The 17,308-nt window shown below is 41.5% G+C and overlaps 1 protein-coding gene across 1 annotated transcript in view; it reads right to left on the bottom strand.

The window, feature by feature from the left end:
* The window catches only part of DCAF12 (DDB1 and CUL4 associated factor 12), a 40,353-nt gene that overhangs the window by 17,539 nt on the left and 5,506 nt on the right, over window positions 1-17,308 (bottom strand). The gene's annotated exons all lie outside the window — the stretch shown is intronic.

Raw genomic sequence — 17,308 nt, 5'->3', positions numbered from 1 at the left:
ATAACATAGATAGATATAATATGCTACATAAACACAGAGAGGAAGAAGTAAATTCTGCCTGGGATTCAAAGATGGCTTCAAAGAGGATTATGGATCTAATGAACCTGATGAAAGGTTTTCTACCAGTTCAAGCATATTTTATGTAACTTTTTTTTTTTTAATATTTATTTATTTTATTTCTTTATTTTCCTTAATTTTTTTTTTTGGCTGTGTTGGGTCTTAGTTGCGGCACACAGGATCCTTGTTGAATCATGCCAGATCTTTTCGTCATGGAGCGTGGTCTGCTTGGGTTTCTCTCTAGTTGTGGCGAGTGGGCTCCAGAGCACATGGGCTCTATAGTTCGTGGCACGTGGGCTCTCTCATTGAGGCGCGTGAGCTTGCTAGATGTGGCATGCAGGCTTAGTTGCCCTGTGGCACGTGGGATCTTAGTTTCCCGAGCAGGGATCAAACCTGTGTCCCCTGCATTAGAAGGTGGATTCTTTTTCTGTTTTGTTTTTTAAAGGTTTTTTTTAAATTTATTTATTTTATTTTTGACTGCATTGGGTCTTCCTTGCTGAGTGCGGGCTTTCTCTAGTTGCGGTGAGCGGGGGCTCTTCGTTGCGGTGAGCGGGGGCTCTTCGTTGCAGTGCGCGGGCTTCTCATTGCAGTGGAGAAGGTGGATTCTTTACCACTGGACCACCAGGGAAGTCCCTATATAACTAATTCTTATCTAACCATGCACAGAAGCTTATAAACAAAACACGTCAAAACCACTATTAGACATACCTATAAACATTACCACATTTGCAAGAGTGACCTGAGACAGGACAAGGTAAGAGATATTCATCTCACTGCTTATCTATCACACACACATTCTGTTTTGTGCCACCATGCCTTTGCTCATGCTGCTGTTTCTGCCTGAAATGCTCTTATCCACTTCTGTACCAAACTAACCCCTTTTCACTCTCCAAAATTCAATTCAGAGAAATACTTTATGGAAAAGATCAGTCTTAGACAAAGGGCATTCCCAGTGGAGTCTTTTTTTTTTTTTTAATATTTATTTTTTAGGGTGTGCTGGGTCTTAGTTGCGGCAGGCAGCTCCTTAGTTGTGGCTCGCAGGCTCCTTAGTTGTGGCACATGAGCTCCTTAGTTGTGGCAGGCGGGCTCCTTAGCTGTGGCACATGAACTCTTAGTTGCGGCATGCATGTGGGATCTAGTTCCCTTACCAGGGATTGAACCTGGGCCCCCTGCATTGGGAGTGCAAAGTCTTAACCACTGCGCCACCAGGGAAGTCCCTGGAGTCTATTATTATTAAACTCTTTATGTGATTCAATGATTCATTTATTCACTCACTGATTCAGCACCAACTAAATGCCAATAATTGTTCTAGATGCTAGAAATATAACTACTAGGAATGATCTCTGGCCTCATATACCTTATAGTCTAGGTAGTTCATTTAAAATCCTATCAGCAGTTCTCAGAGTGAAGCCAAATCATGTTATATCGTTGTATGAAATAACCTACTGCTTGCACAGGAAGATCTATGAAAGGAGAACGCAGGTAAGCCTTAAATTTAAAATAGAAAAAGGAAAGGAAGAATAGCTAGAACAAGACCGCCAGGTAGAGACTGAGGAAAAATTTTTAAAGGGAAGGTGGAGAGAGGGGAACCACTCCTGAGTCTGTAGGCCCTGACAACTACTTAAGGCAGACCTCCTGCCTAACAGTCACAGTCACTGATGTGTCTGACAGGCATTTTTTTTTTTTTTTTGACAGGCATTTTTAAACTCAATGTGTCTAAAACAAATACTCTTCCTCCCCAAATTGCTCATTTCATCTAATGCCACCAAAATCTGCCTGGTCACACAAGCCTGGGATTCATCCTAGACTCCTCCTCCCTCATTCCCACCATCCCAGCTAGTCCTGCCAAACTATCTCCTAAATATTCTTACAGTTGCCTCCTTCCTCTCCATCCTCTCTCCTCTAGACAACTGCAACGGGTCTTTGTGCCTTCAGGCAAGGTCACCATAAAAACTATCCTCCAGGGGCTTCCCTGGTGGCGCAGTGGTTGAGAGTCTGCCTGCTGATGCAGGGGACGTGCGCGGGTTCGTGCCCCGGTCCAGGAAGATCCCACATGCCGCAGAGCGGCTAGGCCCGTGAGCCAGGGCCGCTGAGCCTGTGCGTCCGGAGCCTGTGCTCCGCTACGGGAGAGGCCACAACAGTGAGAAGCCCGCATACCGCAAAACAAACAAACAAACAAACAAAAAAACCTATTCTCCATACTATAATCATTCATCTTCATAAAAATGGAAATCCTCCCATGTCAATTAAAAAATATCTAATGGTTCCCCTTTACCTAAATTCAAGCCCCTTAGCATGGCATCAAGACTCTTCTCAATGTGGCCCCTACCTATCTCTCTAGCTTCAAATCCTGCCATGGACCTTATACTCTAGAAAGAACTGCTTATTAATTATTATTCACACAAATAATAATTATTTTATTTTTGACTGCATTGGGTCTTCAATGAAGACTCTCCAATGAAATATAATTATTTTGTTTCATGCTCATGCTGTTCACAATGCCAGAAATGCTTCCTCCTACTCTTTTCTTTACCTGGCCATCACGTCCTTACCTTTCATGATTCAGTTCAGACATGTCCTCTATGAATATTCCTTAATGTCCAGGCTGGTTAAGTTCCTCTCTTGTAGGCTCCCAAGACAGCCCTCTACCCACAATACTTAGATATTATCACAATTTCAAAATCTTTACTCGTCTCGGGCTTCCCTGGTGGTGCAGTGGTTAAGAATCCGCCTGCCAATGCAGGGGACACGGGTTCGAGCCCAGATCTGGGAAGATCCCACATGCCACGGAACAACTAAGCCTGTGCACTACAACTACTGAGCCTGTGCTCTAGAGCCTGCGAGCCACAACTACTGAGCCCAAGTGCTGCAACTACTGAAGCCTGCGTGTCTAGAGCCCATGCTTTGCAACAAGAAAAGCCACCGCAATGAGAAGCCCGCGCACCGCAACATAGACCCAACACAGCCAAAATTAAAAAAATTTTAAAAAATTCTTTACTTGTCTCTCTTCTCCATTAAGCTAATAATGTCCTTCCAATTCCAAGAGCAGGGGGTTTCCCCTATTTGGTTCTATTCTCCTGCCCCAACCATGCAGAGCTACAAAGTAAGTGCTTACAGTAACCACCTTTCAAGGGACCTGCCCAATGATGTTAGGGGGCCCCCACATCCCTGCACTCAGAGTGGGGGCCTGTAGCTGAGTTTGATACAGCCCAGATTTCCAGATCATAGCACTGTCCTGGGGTGGCCTCCTGGCTCAAGGAGAACCAGTCCAGAGGCTAGACTGGACTGGGTCATTCAAATTCTCTCAGCAATATGGAACTGGCTGGTGGCACTAAACCAAACTGTCTGGGTGGCCATTTTCTACCAAAGCCAGTCCCCAGAGAAAAGGAAACAGAAGACAGGAAGCATGGACATCCCTGGTTCCTAGGGGCTTTCCAACTCCTAGTTGTTTTTCTGAGATCCAGGGATACTGCCTGCTCTTCAGGTTTGCAAGCTAGCCCTTCCAATAAATGTGAGTGGATTTCTTACCCTTTTAAACAAACGATCTCTAACCAACACAGCCCTTCAAATGTTTAATAAAGCAAAATGTACTGCCCACTTACACTTTTGTGTTGTGTGGGACAGTGCAACCATAATATATTGGCTTCTAGATCAGTGATTCTCAAACTGATTATAATACAATATAATATAATACAATAACCTGGGGAATTTTCTTTTTTTAAAAAATACTACAAAACAAACACAACTCCCAGGGACTTCCCTGGTGGTCCAGTGGTTAAGACTCCGTGCTCCCAATGCAGGGGGCCTGGGTTCGATCCCTGGTCAGGGAACTAGATCCTGCATGTCACAACTAAGAGCCCGCATGCTGCAACTAAGAGCCAGCACAGACAAATAAATAATAAATAAATAAATAAATATTTAAAAACAATTCCCAGGCCCTACCCTAAAACTCCTCCAATTAGAATTTCTGAGTTTGGGGCCAGTAAAAGTGAATTTTTTTTCAAGGATCTCCAGGTGAATCTAATGACTGTCCATGTTTAACAATCACTGATCTAGAGCTTTGCTATTCAAAGGAGTATCTGGAAGCTTGTTAGAAACAAAGAATCTCAGACCTTCACCCTAGACCTATTAAATCAGCATCTGGAGTTTCTCAAGATCTCCAAGTACACTGAAGTTTGAGAAGCACTAATGTAGAGAGAAATCTACTCTGTACACTAAGGACGATGCATTTGATAAGAGACAACCCTACGCCTTAAAACAGGGCTCCATTTCTGCCACCCAGAAAAGGTGACGAGAAAAAGCTTCATCTATTCATGTCCAAGAAAGTCTTAAGCCCAACCTCTCCAGTTTTGGACTTGGGAGAGACCTAGGTTTGAATTCCATTGGTTACTTAGTAGTTATGTGATCTTGATCAAGTCACTTTCACCTTTCTGAATCTTGTTTCTTATCTATAAAACTTGAATAATATTATTTATCTAATAGGGTTGCTAGAAGGTCTAATAAAATGTAAAGTATCTAGCACAGGGCTCAGCACAGAATAGGTACTTAACAAGTACTAGCTAACAGTAACATTCTATTCTAATGTTTGTTTCATTCAGTAGGTTATAATGGCTTCTACACTAGATGAAAAAGATTTCATACAAGGGAAATGCAAACAGCTGGCTCTGTAGAGGCCCAGGAAACCAAGAGTTTACCCCCAACCTCACCCTCATCCTTGCAGAGGAATGACTAAGCACCATGTGAAGGACAGAGCCTTTTTGCTTTTTCAAAGGAAGGAACAGGGATGTGGATGGAGTGCCAGAGACTATCTCCCCAAGCTGTCTGACAGAGGGTCAAGGCTTCAAACAGCTCCTGTAACATTTCCCAGAATGAGGCTGCTCCACATTAACCTACTGGGATCCCTGCCAGAAACCAGCAGCACGGCAAGATAAGCTTGAGGCTTAATGGCTCCCTGCAACTTACAAGTTAGGACAGAGGGAAAAAAGAAAGCAAAGGCCTTACTATCAGGAAGATTGTATGACTAGTGAGTACACCTCTAAATGCATGTATCTGCATACAGACATATGCAATTGTGTGTATAGAAAGTCAAGGTGGCTTAATAAAATGGGGGGAGGGGAGATTCACAAAGTATCAGAGTGTTTTAGATGGAGGTTAATGGAGAAAGGAAAGCAAATCCACATAGGTCGCACAGAGAGGATGACTATACCAAGTCAGATGGTAAAAGGCAAGAGGGCAGCTTAAGTATGGGAAAGGGAGGATAATTGAAATCAAGCAGAGGAATACATTTCCTCTCCCAAACGGAGATGGGGAGGAGCAAAGGAGAGAGCCAAGATCCAGAAACACAACAGGAAATGGTTAGACAGTATGTATCTAAAATGAAAAATGTGTAAACTCTGCAATTTCAATTTTAGAAATTTATGATAAGGAAATAATGACAGGTGAACAATTTTAATTATAGTGAATTTAATTAATTAATTTATTAATTTGGCCCTGCTGTGCAGCACGCGGGATCTTAGTTCCCTGACCAGGGACTGAACCAGTGCCCCCTATAACGGAAGCACAGAGTCTTAACTACTGGACTGCCAGAGAAGTCCCAAATTACAGTGAATTTTAAACCAGTGAAACACCACAGGGGATTGGGAATATCCACACAATGGATTATTATACAGCCTTTAAGAATGATGGAGTAGAGGATATTTATTAACATGGAAAGTTGGTCATGCTATGTTATTAAATGAATACCCTCCCTTTTAAAAACATGAGTCCAGGGACTTCCCTGGTGGCTCAGTGGTGAAGATTCCCAATGCAGGGGGCCTAGGTTTGACCCCTGGTCAGGGAACTAGATCCCAAATGCATGCCTCAACTAAGAGTTTGCATGCCACGGAGCCGGCGAGCTGCAACAAGGAGCCCGTGAGCCACAACTAAGGAGCCTGCTTGCTGCAACGAAGGAGCCCATGTGCCGCAACTAAGGAGCCCACCTGCCACAACTAAAACCCAGTGCAACCAAATAAATATTAAAAAATAGTAATAATAAATAAAAAATAAAAATGCATCCAGGAATGTTGATTTTTTTTTTCCTCAGGGAACACATATGATGTGCATAATTAAAAGATAAAAGAAAAGGACCACAGGCCCTGAAATGAGCTGCACTTACTCAGGACTCCAATGATGTCCAAGAGAATCGGGCATTCTGTCCAGCCCATCTCTAAAAGCTTGCTGCCTACTCGCCTGCATCCTGCTGTGCAGGAGACAGGGGTATGGCCGAGATCAACAAGCTGCTTGAACAATATCAAGACTCTATAGCTATAAATATTTTAGACTGTTCAGGAGCTAGAAGAGTTGTCACACCTAGAAAGTTGAGTCACTGTTTCTATTGCAAGTTTATTAAAGGAAAGACCCATGTGGTTGTTTAAAGTAAAATAACATGGTTGGGGTCCAAATTACAAAAGTAACACGTCATAAACTTGTAAAACATAGAAAAGGGGAAATCAGAAAATGAACACCACCACTACTACCACCTGGTGTATTTTTTTCAGGTCCTTCACTATATACCCAGTCAAATGCATACATATTTTTCTCCATTTATAAAAATGTGACCTCATATATATTATTTTATATCTTTTAACACCTTTTCAAATTAATCTATATACCTTTAAATAATTTTTAATGGCTTTAAGGTGATTCGCTGCATGGGTATGCTAGAATTTATCAAACACATTCCCTGTTATCGAACATTTATGCTGTATCCAAATTTTCAGTAATGCAAAACACACTGCAGTGAACATTCTTGTATCTAAATCCAGGTGCCTGTGCTATGCTAAGATCTCTTACTCTTTGAATTGTGAATCTAAGCTGCTCCTCCAAAAGACGGCTATAGGGCTGGCTTGCTGAAATCAGCAATGGTACTTGGTATTAGGTCCTGAGTTCTGATATTTTCCCACTAGAATCATGATTTTGTGGGAGGAGGACCAAATTAGGATTTACAATTATCCTAAATTTAAGTAACATAATAATTCTTTTTTTTTTTTTTGGTGGGGGGGCACACAGCTTGCAGGATCTTAGTTCCCCAACCAGCGACTGAACCCAGGCCCTCGGCAATGAAAGCATGGAGTCCTAACCACTGGATCACCAGGGAATTCCCAGTAACATAATTCTTTACAAGCGTTTAACATGTCCAGTAAACTGATTCTTAACCCCTGATCTTGGAGGGCTCTGTTGAAAATGGAATAAGTCCTGAGAGTCAGCTTTGGCAAGACACCTAAGATTTTGCCTGGTATCTGCCAAAGTCACCTAGTGAAGAGCCTCTGACAGTACACCACAGAGGTTTAGCTACCTCAAGCACCGTGACAAACATTTGGTAAAAAATTTCTCTTAGGTTGTAAAATCAGAACTCAACTGAGTGTTGCCTTTATCTAAATACAAAGCCCATGTCCTACTTCCAAGTGATATACCATCCAATCAGAGAACAGAAGGGTAAACAAAAGAATTGGTCAACTAGCCTGATTTTACACAGATCCTCATTTCTTCCTATGGAAGATGAAAATTAATTCCTATAGTACTGAAGGATACTAATAGTTAATGTATAGATTATTCAGAAGAAAACAAGATATTCTCAGCTTTTTGTTCCCCAGAGCATTTCAAGGCATAATATCTTTTACTCAGAATTAAAAGGAAGCCTTATCTCTAAACTGCAAACTACTGGAGAGCAGATTGTCATTACACACTAATTAATTATCTAGTATATTAAGAGATTACAAACTTTTAATAATAACAGTTTAAAACAATAACATAATCCCTATTCTTTCATTCTTACTTCCTGAGCCTTACAGCACAAAGACTTAATGATAATATGATTATGTATCTGCCCACTGAAAAGCAAGAACTCTCTCCAGGTGTTATCTGGGGCTCCAAAAATCTTCTGTGACTTGAGAGGGGAACTTCTTTTGCCGTATATCCTACCACTGTATTTCCAAGCTCTTTCTTTACATCCTTTCCCTACAGAGGAGGTATACTCCATGACTGCTCAATCTTCATCAGCAAACAAGATAAGCATTGAATGGCAACCTGGCAAGGCCACTTTCACCATTGCTTTAGGCTAAGAAAAAACATCTAGCTTAAGTAACTTTTTTTTTTAAATTATAGAGTTTATTGACAATACTTTATCTACAATACTGGAAATAAAAAATGCAAGAAAGATTGCTCAGAATCCTATCTCTCGGGACTTCCCTGGTGGTCCAGTGATTAAGAATCCACCTTCCAATGCAGGAGACTCCGGTTCCATCCCTGGTCAGGGAACTAAGATCCCACATGCCACGGGGCAACTAAGCTCGCACACTGCAACTACTGAGCCCGTGTGCCACAACTACAGAGCTCACGCGCCCTGGAGCCCCTGCGCCACAACTAGAGAGAAGCCCATGCGCTGCAACAAAGAGCCCGCACACCACAACGCAAGATCTTGTGTGCCGCAAGACACGACACAGCCAAAAAAAAAAGAAAAAAAAAATCCTATCCCTCTTTTCAAGTCTGTTTTTCATTTGTCAAGTTCCTGTTCAGTCCTTAATCACATGCATGTATAATGGTGCATAGCTATAATCAGCAGAGAGAATTCTGTATCTCATTACATTTAACATATCAAAAGCTCTACATGTTATTACAGTCTTCGCAATTATGTCAATACCTCCATAATATCATGCAGATTTGATTTACCATAAATTACTTAACTATTCTATTGTTAACATTTTGATAAAATAGCTTCCAATAATTATTTTGTTAAAAAAGACTTCTCTCTTCCTTTGGATAATTTCCAAAGTATGAAAATATTAGGTCAAAGGGTATAATACTTCTTAGGCTCTTCATTCAACAAACAGTACACCCCAGGTCTTTGAAACATAATGCCAAATTACTTTCAAAAAAGGGTTTTAGTGACAATAAATATATGACCTGTTCCACCACATCCTTATCAGAACTGGTTAACACTTTAATTTGTATACAGAAAAATATTTTGCTTTTATCTATATCCCTTTTATGATGAAATTAACTATAATTTCCTAATTGTATTTTTTCTTATATAAATTATATCTAAATGAATTATTTTTAAATGTTGAAGCTCCTTGGGATGTGACTGACATACAGAAAATAACCAATTTACAGGGTAGAAAAATGGTCACTTCTTATCTTATCTTATGTACCTGAATTTGGCCAGAAATACACCTAAAGGCTAGAACCATCAAACTACTGTTACCACTTCCTCCTCCACTGCCATTAATTACATCAACAATTTACTAAGTACATGTTTTAGGCACTGAGCTAACCAACATCTTATTTAATTTTCTTCATGACTGAGCTAGGCAGATACTACTCACTCCATTATTATTATTATTTTTAAAATATGTATTTATTTACTTATTTGGCTGCACTGGGTCTTAGTTGAGGCATGTGGTATCTTCGTTGCTGCATGTAGGATCTTCGTTGTGGCACGCGGACTCTTAGTTGCGGCATGCATGTGGGATCTAGCTCCCTGACGAGGGATCAAACCGGGCCCCCTGCACTGGGAGCGTGGAGTCTTAACCACTAGACCACCAGGGAAGTCCCCACTCCATTTATTTTAAAGGTGAAAGAAACGCTAAGGAGAAATTACCTGGCTTGTCCAAGGGTACAAAGCTAGTAAGAAATGGAGTCCAGATTCAACCCATGAATCTCTGAATCCAAATACACAATACAAGATGACTTAAACTTGTTGATATTTCTGACTTGTTTACTATAACTCTTCTAGTAAAGAGACCAAAAAATTGGAAAGTAATGACTTAAGCTAAGATCTGACTTAAAAAAAGAATGGGCAGGGTCTTCCCTGGTGGCACAGTGGTTAAGAATCTGCCTGCCAATGCAGGGGACAGGGGTTCGAGCCCTGGGCCAGGAAGATCCCACACGCTGTGGAGCAACTAAGCCCATGCGCCACAACTACTGAGTCTGCGTTTTAGAACCCACAAGCCACACTACTGAAGCCTGCATGCCACAACTACTGAAGCCTGCGTGCCACAACTACTGAAACCTGTGCGCCTAGAGCCCATGCTCCACAACAAGAGAAGCCACCGCAATGAGAAGCCCACGCACCGCGATGAAGAGTAGCCCCCGCTCGCTGCTACTAGAGAAAGCCCACGCACAGCAACGAAAACACAACGCAGCCACACACACACACAAAAAGAATGGGCAAATTTCTTGCTTTGTCTGTTGAGACCAGAACTGGCATATAAGGAAAATAATTATTTGTCAAGGGCTTCCTCAAACTGCAGAAATAAGATCTGATTACATACTACTGGTTGCTGAACAGATATTAACCAAGATGCCTACAAGGAAATTCTTTCAGATCCATTAAACATGATGTCCCACCTATGCCCTGAGTGTGGTTTAGAAAATACAAGGAGAATTCAAATGAATGGTCTAGATTTAATAAGGTGACAAAAAAATTATTGCTATACAGCATAAAGTCTAAGCCAGTGATTCATATAAAAATTGCCTGAGAGCTTGTTTAAAATTCCAATTCCTAGGTTTCACGGAAGGAAAAATCCTGAATCAGTACTGGAGTGGGGACCAGGAAACTTGCATTTTAAACACATACCTCAAGTGATTGTGTTGCAGACAGTTCCTGAGTCATGCTTAGGAAACAAAGGCCTAAGCAATCAGAAATCAAATATACATCAATTTAGAAGAAGGCGGACTGGCAAAAGAAGACTAAAGGAAGAGCCCAAGGAAAACAGGAACCAAATCAAGTAACCAGACTACCTCATTACTAACTTTCAGCAGGTAGTTAGCCTGCCAGGCACCTCCCAGCAAACCTCTGCTCTCAGCTACCCACGTTTCCCCATCCTCCAAGTCTACAGGGCTGCAGGAACAGGCCATAAATTCACCAGGGGCCATGCGGCGAAGCATGTGACTCGATTCTCCAGATGAGAAAGGTGATGAACAGGATTATTCATTATTAAAGGCTAGACATGAGTCAGAAAGAAAAGAAAAAAAAAAAGTTACCTACAGGAGATTCAGTTAGTCTTGTCAACCAAATCCCTGGCGACTTGAGTCACTCTCCCTTGTTTCTTCCCAGCATCAGCCAAATGGGTCTATCCAGAGTTGCTCAACATTCCTTGTATATTCCTGACTCTGCCATGGAATGGACATCCCTGCTTCCTTCCCATAGTTGAAGACTCTTCCTCCTCTAGGAAATCCTCTCTGAATACCCTAGCTAGGAATGACTTCCTCTCGGGAGCACTCCTGGTTGGCGCGTCTAATGAGGCATCTATGTTGTTATTAACTTTGCACGCAGCTATGTATCGTATCCCAGCCAAGCTAAGCAGAGGTCAGGCAGTCCTCTGCCATTACGGGTATTGCAGTGAAAGTTTGAGGAGTACTTGGCATAACATAAAGAATTCTGACAAGGAATAAGGAAAATTAGGACCCAAACTTAACTCATTATAGAATCTCAGACAAATAACTTTTCTCCCTTTGGGTCTGTTTCTTCAACTCTAAAAAAAAGTGGAGGCCAGTGGTTACAGTCCCTTCCAGCTCTGTCTGAGATTTGTTTCTATATCACTGCAACCCCACATGAAGCAGTGTCTTGCTATACATGGGAAAAACTCAATAAATGGTTATAAATTTAGTAAAAGCAAACACAAAGTTTTCCCACTACATTCTAGCCAATGAAATGCAGAAATATTACTCCATTTCTTCTCACATTCAAAAACTGTCCTGATGAAAACATCCCCACCTACAAGTGAGAGGGACTGATGGCCTCCAAGGATCCAAAGGCATATAAGGGCATTCAAGTGGAATCAGCAGTTTAAGAAGCTGAATGTTGGGACTTCCCTGGTGGTGCAGCGGTTAAGAATCCCCCTGCCAATGCAGGGGACATGGGTTCGAGCCCTGGTCCAGGAAGATCCCACATGCTGCGGAGCAACTAACCCCATGCGCCACAACTACTGAGCCTGCGCTCTAGAGCCCGCGAGCCACAGCTACTGAGCCCGCGTGCCTAGAGCCCGTGCTCTGAAACAAGAGAAGCCACCCCAATGAGAAGCCTATGCACCGCAATGAAGAGTAGCTCCCACTTGCTACAACTAGAGAAAGCCCGCGCAGCAACGAAGACCCAACGCAGCCAGAAATAAATTAAAAAAAAAAAAAAAAAGAAGAAGCAGCCAAATGTTGCAGTCCAACCATAATCCTGGATTGAACCCAGTTGCCAATTCTGGGTCAGTTTCTCCCTTTTATCTCCTACACCAGGAAATATATGAAGAATCCTGCTTAAGGTCAAGCTAAAAAGCAGTACTCCTAGATATCACCAGGAAAAACTCTCATTCATCTTGAACCAAACCCGGGCACTGCTCCCATTCCAACAGAAAAAACGTCCATGTGTCAGCTTGAGAAGACCTTTTTCTCTGACTGTAATGTCTATCAAGGATCCAGCTAGAAAAAAAAAGCCTGGAGTGCAAGAGTCACTATGTTACTCCTATGTTCATTCTCCAACGTCCCAAGCTTCCAACAGACTATACCTGAAATAAAGGGCTCAGATCACTTAAGAGAAAAACTGCCCACCTCAAGCTCTGAGGTGGTTGTCAACTGAGGGCACAATGTTTGAAAATGCATGCATGTGTGCCTGCGTGTACACATGCATGTGCCTGATTGTCACAATAACTGAGGGTGCAGGGTAGAGGGGGACTGCTGGCATCTATGGAGCAGAAGCCAAGAATGTGAAATCTTCAGCAATATGAGGTAAAGTCCCAGAGAAGGAAGAAACCACCAAAACACCATCAATATTCTTGTTGAGAAAAGCTGCCCTAAAATTCTTGAATCCTTCCATAGGACTGCTGTTCAGGCCCTGACCCTTTTTATTAATTTTTAAATTTTTATTGAAGTATATAGCTAATTTACAATATTATATTCATTTCAGGTGTACAACATAATGATTCAAAATTTTTATGGCTTATACTCCATTTAAAGTTGTTATAAAATATTGGCTATATTCCCTGTGTCATACAATATATCCTTGTAGCTTATTTATTTTATACATAGTAGTTGGTATCTCTTAATCCCCAACCTCTATCTTGCCCCTCCCCCCTTCCCTCTCCCCACTGGAAACCACTAGTTTATTCTTTATATCTGTGAGTCAGTTTCTGTTTTGTATATACATTCGTTTTATTTTTTAGATTCCACATATAAGTGATAACATACAGTATTTGTCTTTCTCTAACTTATTACACTAAGCATAATACCCTCCAGGTCCACCCATGTTGTCACAAATGGCAAAATTTCATTTTTTATAGTTGAGGAGTATTCCATTGTTGTGTGCAAGTGTATGTATATATATGTATGTATGTGTGTGTGTCTGTGTGTGTGTGTATATCTCACATCTTATCTGTTCATCTGTTGTTAAGACATTTAGGTTGCGTCCATATCTTGGCAATTGTAAATAATGCTGCTATGAACATTAGGGTGCACGTTATCTTTTTGAATTAAGAGTTTTTGCTTTCTTTTTCTTTGGATATATACCCAGGAGTGGAACTGCTGGATCATATAGTAGTTTTACTTTTAGTTTTTTGAGGAACCTCCATGCTGTTTTCCATAGGGCTGCACCAATTTACATTCCCACCAACAGCATACAAGGGGTCTCTTTTCTCCACATCCTCACCAACATTTGTTGTTTGTGGTCTTTTTGATAAAAGCCATTCTCACAAGTGTGAAGTGATACCTCACTGTGGTTTTGATTTGCACTTCTCTGATGACTAGGGATATTGAGCATTTTTTCACGTGCCTGTTGGTCATGTGTATGTCTTCTTTGAAAAAATGTCTATTCAGGCCTTCTGCCCAATTTTTTTTTAAATAAATAAATTTATTTATTTATTTTATTTATTTTGTTTTTGGCTGCGCTGGATCTTCATTGCTGTGCGCAGGCTTTCTCTAGTTGTGGCGACCGGGGGCTACTCTTCATTGCAGTGCGTGGGCTTCTCATTATGGTGGCTTCTCTTGTTGTGGAGCACGAGCTCCAGGTGTGCAGGCTTCACTAGTTGTGGCTTGTGGGCTCTAGAGTGCAGGCTCAGTAGTTGTGGTGCATGGGCTTAGCTACTCTGCGGCATGTGGGATCTTCCCCAACCAGGGCTTGAACCCGTGTCCCCTGCATTGGCTGGCGGATTCTTAACCACTGCGCCACCAGAGAAGCCCCCTGCCCAATTTTTTTTTTTTTGCGGTACGCGGGCCTCTCACTGTCGTGGCTTCTCCCGTTGCGCAGCACAGGCTCTGGACGTGCAGGCTCAGCAGCCATGGCTCACGGGCCCAGCCGCTCCACGGCATGTGGGATCTTCCCGGACCGTGGCACGAACCCGTGTCCCCTGCATTGGCAGGCAGACTCTCAACCACTGCACCACCAGGGAAGCCCCTGCCCAATTTTTAATCAGGTTGTTTGTTCTTCTGATATTGAGTTGTATAAACTGTTTACATATTGGGGGGTATTAACCCCTTACTGTTTATATCACTTGCAAATATTTTCTCATTCAGTATGTTGTCTTCTCATTTTGTGGATGCTTTCCTTTGCTGTGCAAAAGCTTTTAATTGGGTCCCATTTGCTTATTATGCTTTTTTTCTTTTCCCTTAGGAGATATACCCAAAAAATACTGCTATGATTTATGTCAGAGTTTTCTGCCTATATTTTCTTCTAGGTGTTTTATGGTTTCCAGTCTTAAACTTAGGACTTTAATCCATTTTGAGTTTATTTTTGTATATGGTATGAGAAAATGTTCTAATGTCACTCTTTTACAAGTAGCTGCCCAGTTTTCCCAGCACCAATTTTCATTGAAGAGACTGTCTTTTGTCCATTGTATATTCTTGTCTCTCTTGCTATAGATTAACTGATCATAAGTACATGGGTCACACCCTAACATTCTTGACCATTAATTCCCTCACATACAGAGGGTGACTAAAGTCTGCAACACACTACATGAAACAGGATTCCTGGAGCCCATACCTGCGTTAATCCAAGCAAGACCTTCTCAAGATGAAGACAAGTCAGAAAAGGGCAGCCAACTCTAGCACCATCACATATAAGAGGCATAAACTTATTCCTACTGCTCCTCTTACCTGACATAGTACTTTAGACTTTTTGAAGCATTTACACAATGATTTTCAATCTACAAACACTTCTGCACATGTGCCCAGCAGAATGAACTTGCCAAGATAGCAATTCTATCACTTCCACATCTAAAATCTTCCTCTCAAAAGAGTCAAATATTCTCAAAGTAAGATAAAAACTAATTCTGGGATAACTGTGAACATTTCTTACTAGACAAAGAATAACCACATGCCATTTAAAAAACTAAAACCTAATCAGCAGGTTAATATCCTAACTACAAAATATAGAAGGATCATACAGATAAGAATGCTGTTTACAAAGGATTAATCTCTAAAATATATAAACAGCTTATGCAGCTCAATATTAAAAAAACAAACGACCCTGTCAAAAAATGGGCAGAGGGCTTCCCTGGTGGCACAGGAGTTAAGAATCTGCCTGCCAATACAGGGGACATGGGTTTCAGACCCGGTCCAGGAAGATCCCACATGATGTGGAGCAACTAAGCCCATGCACCACAACTACTGAGCCTGCACTCTATAGAGCCCTCAAGCCACAACTACTGAAGCCCGAGTGCCTTGAGCCTGTGCTCCACAACAAGAGAAGCCACCACAACGAGAAGCCCGCACACCACAATGAAGAGTAGCCCCTGCTCGCCGCAACTAGAGAAAGCCGGAGCACAGCAACGGAGACCCAACACAGCCAAAAATAAAAATAAATAAAATAAATTTATATTAAAAAAAAAGGGCAGAAGACCTAAATAGACATTTCTCCAAAGAAGACATACAGATGGCCAACAAATACATGAAAAGCTGCTCGACATCACTAATTATTAGAGAAATGCAAATCAAAACTACAATGAGGTATCACCTCACACCTGTTAGAATGGGCATCATCAGAAAATCTACAAACAATAAAAGCTGGAGAGGGTGTGGAGAAAAGGGAACCCTCTTGCACTGTTGGTGGGAATGTAAATTGATACAGCCACTATGGAGAACTGTATGGAGGTTCCTTAAAGAACTAAAAATAGAATTACCATATGACCCAGCAATCCCACCACTGGCCATATACCCAGAGAAAACCATAATAATTCAAAAAGACACATGCACCCACTATTGCATGCACACACACACATGCAATAGTTCACTGCAGCACTATTTACGAGAGCCAGCTCATGGAAGCAACCTAAATGCCCATCGATGGACGAATGGATAAAGAAGATGTGGTATATATATACAATGGAATATTACTCAGCCATAAAAAGGAACGAAATTGGGTCATTTATAGAGACGTGGATGGACCTAGAGACTGTCATACAGAGTAAAGTAAGTCAGAAAGAGAAAAACAAATATGGTATATTAACGCATATATGTGGAACCTAGAAAAATGGTACAGGTGAACTGGTTTGCAAGGCAGAAATAGAGACACAGATGTAGAGAATAATCATATGGACACCAAGGGGGGAAAGTGGGGTGGGGTGGGGTGGGGGGGATGTGCTGAGATGAGTTGGGAGATTGGGATTGACATGTATACACCAATATGTATAAAGTAGAGAACTAATAAGAACTTGCTGTATAAAAAATAAAATAAAATTCAAAAAAAAAAAAGAAGAATGCTGTTAACCTGAGATGTACACTTGGCCAAACCCAAGGAATTCTGCAAGCATTTTAAAGCATTTTCTAAAGGGCTGTAACCCCACTGGGAAAATAAAATAGTAATACGAGGAGGAATGAATGCAAAATCCAGTCAGAAAAAAAACTCCCACATTTTTCCTTTGTTTGTTTCCATGTGTCTCAAATTGAGTTTCATATTCTGCTTTTATGATTTCAGGAGTTTGAATATGTAAACTCAAGTTTATAATATTATAGCTATTTTCTCAACCCTGGTAACTACTATTCCACCCCACCCCCAAAATTAGGCTTCTCCAAGTGCTTCTTCCTCTCATCTGGCAGCAAATTGCAGCCCAAGCCTCATCTTGTCTGCTTCATTGTGATCCACCAAGCCTGCCTGTGAAGTCAGCAGTATACTTCTGACCATTACTTTGGGAGTTGGTGAGAAAGATAAAAGCAGCTCTGGCAACAGGAGTTAGCCTGGTACTATCACTTAGGCTTTGGGGTCTTGCTGAAAATAATTCCACAGGAGATTTTCCTG

Source organism: Monodon monoceros, unplaced genomic scaffold (genome assembly GCF_005190385.1).
Source record: "Monodon monoceros isolate NGI ecotype Baffin Bay Population unplaced genomic scaffold, NGI_Narwhal_1 Super_Scaffold_5, whole genome shotgun sequence".
In the NCBI taxonomy this organism is placed as follows: domain Eukaryota; kingdom Metazoa; phylum Chordata; class Mammalia; order Artiodactyla; family Monodontidae; genus Monodon; species Monodon monoceros.
The sequence above is the reverse complement of the archived record's forward strand: the minus strand, read 5'-3'. Positions and strand labels throughout refer to the sequence as shown.